Genomic DNA, 6,825 nt, shown 5'->3' with positions numbered 1-6,825 from the left:
GTTTTGAACACTGGCCCTCACAAATACTTCAGACAGTTGTCTTCAAGACCCTGCAGTTCTTCACCAGCTCCTTTTTTGATTCCTCTGAGAGTAGTTGGAATGAAAGGCATCCACCCTTTGCTTCCTCTAAATAGCCTCTATGCAGTGGGTTTTAGTAAGCCTGCAAAACTTCTGGAGCCAATCTCAGGTGGCGCTGAGTACGAGGGGAGCCAAGTGGTCCAAGTCTCTGCTTTAAGTCTCCTGCCCACTGGGAATTATTGACCTCTAGGGTTTTTTTTTTTATCTTTTAACTTAAAGGGGAGGTGCACTGCACACCCTCCTCCACTGGAAGAAAGGAGGCCCAGTGCCTAGCTACCCACCCCACACCCCAAACCTGCACACACACACCCCAATGAAGGCACAGCCAGGGGCACAGGCATGCTTTGGCTGTGAGGCCCCTCTGGAGGCCCAGGGTGTGAACAGCTGCACAGAGGGCTGTGTGATGTGGAGTCAGCACCTTAGGAGGTAGGAGGGGAGCGGTGGGCAGAGGAGGAAGAAGCTCAGGATCCCGATGGATCAGAAGAAGGAAAAGGGGAAGAGGCGGTCAGGACACAGGAGACGAGAAAAAAAGGTGACCAAAAATGGGCCCCAAAGTAGAAAATGTAGAAAAGATGAGAGCAGCAAGAGAAAGAGGCAAAACAGGATCTGGGCAACCACACAAAACAGGAAGGAGACAGAGCAGAAGGAGGGAAGGGAGCAGAAAAGAGAGCGAGATGGTTGGGGAAGGATGTGAGCAGGGAGAGAGGGGAGCCAGGAAGAGGACATCAGAAGACGTCAGGGCTTGGTGTAGAAACCTCCATTGACGAGAGGGAATCGGGAAGCCCTGTGCAGAGCCTCAGAACCTGATAAAGAAAAAAACCGGCGGGCCAAATCCACCAGGTCAACCACATAAATCAGTAGGTTGATGGCTGTCAAGATGGCCATAGGTGGTCATGGTTCCCAGACGCACACACAGGAGGTGAGTCTATCATGGCAACTCACATCACTGGATCGCTGGGGCTGCCTGCTGAACTTCTCAACGAACTGGTAGAGTGGCCAGAGGACCACAGCAGAAGTGTAGAGGAGGACGGAGAGCAGGGTGAGCCCCAAATGGAAAATGGGGGAGGGGATAGGAAGCCTGTCGTTCCAGTTGCACCAGTTCAGCAAGATGGCCGTGGCTGCCAGGAGGAAGTAGATGGGGTACACGGCCACGCATCACACCAGGGCCGGTTGCTGTTGATACAGGTAGGGGCTGTTGATGAAAGCGAAGGTGACACAGGCCATGAAGATCTCCAGCCTGTTGAGCAGGCCTGGCAAGGTGAGCATATAGCAGGAGAACTCGCCAGTCAGGGCACAGGTCCAGGCCACAGAAACCATCCAAGAGAATGCAGTGGCAGCAATGGTGTGGTCCTGAAAGGGGCTGTGAGGCAAGAACTGGATGTAGGTGATGGCAAAGACGATGGAGGCCGAGAGGCATAAGAGGGTGGCATGGCAGGCACAGGTGACGAGAAGGCTGTCCCAGAAGAGGTGGAGGCGGGACTGGAGCCCACGTAACCAAACTATGAAGACGTTAAGGTCACAACGAAGCAGAAGCACCAAACATGGACCAGTTATACCCATGGCCCCACTCCAGGTGCCCACACTGGCCACCAGGGAGATGGCCACACAGGTGGAGAGCAGCTGCAGCAGGCTGAGGAAGTAGCCCATGATGGTCAAAGAGCTGAGGACAACCGTGTGGAGGTCGTGATGGTCGTGCAGGTCTATGTTCTCGACGCGGCAGTGGTCTTTGCTGAGGACCCGCCAGTGAAAAATCCAGCTCTGGAGTCAGACTTCTGGAAAAGGCTCAGGGGCCTGTGACGGCTGAGGCTCAGTGTCAGTGGAGTTTGAACCAATGGCCCAGACACTTGGGTAACAACACAGCTACTCCACAATGACTCTCCCCACCCACCACCCTTGGCCTTCTCAGGAGACTTGTCTTATCCCAAAGCTCACAGCCATGTTTGGTCTGGCCTCAAACCATGAACATTTGTTTAATCCCTTTGAGCTGTGTGCCATTATCTACGCAGACAGGATGCTTAGGATGGTCCTTATCTACAATCCCAACCCTTCAAGGCTCTGAAAATGGAACAAGAATTTTTAAAAAATTCATTTGGTAACAAAATTTGACCTGCACAGATGTGAGATAATTTATGTTTTTTATTTATTTCACTTAGTGTGAATGCTCAAAAGGTCGGTGGCAGAAACACTAATGTGTTTGATTACAAGGTGCTTTCAGACTCCGGTAGGGTGTTATGTCCTATAGAGTAGATACACCATGTTGCATGATTGAAGCCGAAAAATTCTGAATTCTGAATCATATCTGACCTGAAGTGTTTCAGAAAAAGGATTATGGATTGTACTGCTAACCGCGTTTTACAGATGAGAAAACTAAGGCTCAGGGACTTCAGTACTTCCCTAAGATTGCATGGCTAGAAAGTGGGAGCCCCAGATAAAAGTGCCATAGCTGTGAGTTTGAACCCTTTGCTCTACAGCCCAGCATTTCAACAGTGCATGTGGGTGGGAGCCCAGGACCAAAACTCAGGCTCTGGGACCCAGGACACACCTTCAGGGCCATGGCCTCCTTCCACAGCAACCTGAAGAGACGTGTCCCGGCCTTTCCTCCCTGCAGCTGTCACTAGAAGGAGCTGCCATCTGAGGCAACCCAGCCCCACCCGGTGACCCAGCAGCTTCAGGGGTGAACAGAGATAAGCCATGGTGTAAGAGCAAGGCAGCGGGGACAAGATGATATGGGAAGCAGGAACTGTTTGAATCCCACACCCCACACCCCAATTTTGTCTTAACATGTGACTCTTCTCCATTTGGGAAAAAAGACACCAACCCAGCATTACTCCAAGGTGGAGCGTCCTGGGGGAACCACAGAATAACTTAACATATGTTTGGCTTTTAAACTCTAAAGCTGCCATCCAGGTGCGAGTCTGGAAGGATCTAGCAATAGTCCTACCTGAGTGAGGATTTTTATGGCCTGGGAGAGTGGTTAGCAGCTTCCAAGCTGGGAAGAAGGGAGTGGAAATGGATAAGGATGTTGTGTCTGGATGCTGATGTGGAGGCTTTCAGGGCATCCCAGGGAGGGAGGGGGTGGAGGATGAACAGATTATAAGCCCCCTCTTAAGGGCAGGAGCTGAACGAGGAGGCACCTGCTGGCCCTCTGGCAGGTGACAGCCCTGAGGATGCACTTGGGACTGGGGCGGGGGCGGCAGAGTGGAGATGAGCTGGGGAGGTTTCCGGGGTCTGAGTGGCCCTGAGGCAACCCAGTAGGTGTGTTCTGACCCAGAAGGGATGCAGGCATGGAGCCAACCTTCCCCATGGAGGAGGGGCCTGGAGTGGAACTGAAAGAGGGAGGACGGAGGCCTAAAGGGGTTTCAGGGTTGGGACAGGGGACACGTGGCGAGCGTGGCAAGGACCATGGAGACCAGGGAATCGCCCAGGTCACCTGCCCAAGACAGTCCCGCCAGCAGGGCTGCAGTCCTGCCTCACACAGGGCCTCCTGCAAGGGTCCCAGGGTGTGGGGGACTGAGAGCTCCTCCCCGGCCCACTCCCTCCTCAGGGACAGCTGCCCTGTTTCAAAGGGACTATTGGCCGAGAGGTGCCCCCAGGGCTTAAGGGTCAGCAGCCTGAGCTGTCATCAGGGGCCTTGTCACCTTTGCTGATAATAAACCCTGGGAAAAGCTGTGGCTAGAAAGAGAAACACAGAGCAAACCCCGAGAACCTACCTGGACTCACAAGCCTCCTTCAGCCCCAGTTGCCAGTGGAGCCCTGGAGCCTGCTGGCCTTCCAGTGGGCACTGCCAGGGGTGGGGTAGGGGCACTGGCTCTGAGGGCAGCTGAGGGTGTCATGCTCTCTGTCCCCGAATTTGTTCCCAACCTACCTCCACAAAGTGAGGGCTTAGGGCTAAATGACAACTTTGGATCAATTTAATGCCACAGAAGCAGAACTTGGAGGAGAGGCATGGGGGTTCCAGCTATGTGACCCTGGGTAAGGCATGTGCCCTCTCTGAGCCGCAATACCTCCACCTGTAAAGCAACAGGTTTGCCTGAGTTTCCCACCAGCACCTCCACCATTCTAATCTGTGAGCGTGGAAAGGGTGCCTCCGTCAGAGCACATCCTAGATGTGGCTGAGCCCTGCCTGCCCAGCAGCCAGGCATGTTGACGTGATCTTGTGGCACTGGGCTATGTTCCCTAGGGGGTGGTGGGTTGGTGGCTGGAGCTGAGCAGCTGCTACCCCCTTTACTTTATATTGCTTTTCATTCTTCATGTCTGTTTAGTATTTTCTATATTTTCTTATTCTCATGTATAATTGACATAAAGCAGGAATATGATCACATCACATGTGCCCAGTTTCCTCCCTTCGGCGTGGCCAGCCTTCCTCCCTGCTAATAGGAGTGTCCACCCCTCCGTCCAGGGAGCATCCATGTCCTCAACCTCATATACAGCCTTCAACACATTTCACATGCTCTGAAATCATATTTAGACATGTGTGTACGTCTATGCACACACGTTTGCAGGGGTATCTGTAATTTTTTTCCCCATTTTATAAACAGGAGACCGTGTCATGCACAGTGCATCTTGCTTTTCTACCATCCCCCGGCAGATGCAGGTGGTCCTCTCCAGTGGGCCTTAGTCGTCTCCATCCCCTTTACTTACCTCCTCCCCCGCTGGCTCCTGTGGGCCTTTAGACCGACCACCCTTCTCTAGATTAGTGGATCCTACCCTGTGAGTCTCACACATTGGGGCACCACAGGATTAGGACAAGGGGTCCTTGGATCCATGTGACCACCATGCTCTGGAACCAGAAGTGGGCAAGCTTTTCTGGAAGTTTATAAAAATATGACAAAGACTCCATTTTCCATTTTTTTATTCATCTTTGTTTCCTAGGGCTATTGCAACAAGTTACCACGAGCTTGGTGGTTTAAAACAACAGAAATGTGTTCTCTCACAGTCCTGGAGGCCAGAAGTGTGAAATCAAGGGGTCAGGAGGGCCATGCTGCTTCTGATACTCCAGGGGAGGGTCATTCCTTTGCTCTTTTAGCTTCTGGAGGCCCCTTAGCTTGTGGCCGCTTAACTGCATCTCTGTCTCCACCTTCACGTGCTCATCTTCTCTCAACTCTGTGTGTGCAAATCTCTCTGTCCTTTCTCTTTTAAAGACTCTAGTCACTGGACTGTGGGCCCACCCTCCATCCAGGATGATTTCCATCTCAAGATTCTTAAATAATCATTTCTACAAAGACCCTATTTCTAAATAAGGCCACATTCTGAAGTTCTGAGTAGACATGAATTTTAGGAGGACATTCTTCAACCCATTAGGGTTCTCTTTCATATCCTCCTGTCTTCTCTTCATGGTGTCTTTTTCTAATGTGCTTAATTGTATTAAGTGTATTTGTTTGTTTTCTCTTTCAGATTGGTGTCTGTTCACTGGAGCTCTTGTGACTCACAGTGGATTGTTCCCTCGTGTACTTTGTCATCAAACTCAGAGCCCCCTTTTACAGGACCCCTTTTTCCTGGGAGGACCCTGCTGCCTGGGTTAGGAGCTTCACCCAGAATAACTGCACTTGCTTCTGCTCAGGACCCTCCAGGCCAGTCGTCTGTTGGGCAGTGATTGAGTTAATTTCCCAGGTTAGAGTTGTTGGACCTCAGAGATCATGCACATTTGGGCCCACTTCACAAGAACTGAGATTTTGATTTCTTCTGTGGAGACTTAAAAAAAAAAAATCCAAACCTCCAGTGGAGGCGGATATCAGCCTTGACATTTCCTCTTGCTGAAGGACATGGTTTTCCTTGTCTACTCTTGCTCTGAGGCTGCAGGCCACACGGTCCTGGCTTCTCCAAAGTGTCTCAGCTCCAACTCCTTACCTTGTGCCACCCCACAGCCTCATTCCTGACCCAAGTGGGCATATAGACCGGCCTCCAGTTGGCCACGCTCAATTCTCCCTTCTCCCTCCCCCTCCCACACACAAGCCGCAGTCACATCAACTTCACCACTGAAGATTCATGAGATCCTTGAGCAAATCATAAAACCCAAAACTCTTCCTCTCTTCTTTGCCTTGTTAACCTTTATTTGTCTTTTAAGACTTGACCCTTAATCACCTCCTCCAGGAAGCCTAACTGGATTCCACCAACTCCATCTCCCATTGCTCCCAGACTGACACTTCTGTGAAGGAGCCTGGTGTGGGCAGGTCACCAAAAGCTCCTAGGTCTTATCTGAGCACAACAAGTGAGGCAGGGAGTAAGGGAGGTATTGCAGGTGCAGCAGACAGGGTCCAAAGTGGATGGGCCTGAACACCTGAGAAATAAGTTGGATTTTAGCTGTAAGTGATGATGCCTCACTGACATTCTGTAAGGAGGGGCTGATCAATCACATTCCCACCTCGGAACTGTCACTCTGGCCGTTAGGAGGAAAACAGAATGGAGGCCGGCCAAGAAGCTGGGTGGCCAGTTTCCGGGCTAATTCCACAGTCGGGGTGTGTAATGATGGGCCTTGAGCAAAGACACTTTCAGAGGTGGAAAATGGGGGCAGACTTATGAAATATTCAGGGGACAAGCATTCACCTGGTCTTGATGATGGGGAGGGGCCAAGAGTGCCAGACATTTGATGTCCCCCAGGGCATCTGTAGCCTCACATCTCCCTCCTGCTCCCTTAACCTTCTCAGACCCCATGCCAGGTACTCCCAGCACCCCCGCCCCTCCCTCTGGGCACCCGGGTACTGAGTGCTTTGGGAAGGGAATCTAGGAAAGGGGTACACCAGCCAGAGG

The 6,825-nt window shown here is 51.7% G+C and overlaps 1 pseudogene; it reads right to left on the bottom strand.

The window, feature by feature from the left end:
• Positions 1–813: 813 nt before the first annotated feature.
• LOC112414173 (myeloid-associated differentiation marker-like) lies at positions 814–4,803 on the bottom strand (annotated as a pseudogene).
• Positions 4,804–6,825: the final 2,022 nt, after the last annotated feature.

Source organism: Neophocaena asiaeorientalis, unplaced genomic scaffold (assembly GCF_003031525.2).
Source record: "Neophocaena asiaeorientalis asiaeorientalis breed wild unplaced genomic scaffold, Neophocaena_asiaeorientalis_V1.1 scaffold346, whole genome shotgun sequence".
NCBI classification, from domain to species: domain Eukaryota; kingdom Metazoa; phylum Chordata; class Mammalia; order Artiodactyla; family Phocoenidae; genus Neophocaena; species Neophocaena asiaeorientalis.
This window is presented reverse-complemented; position numbering and strand designations above follow the sequence as displayed.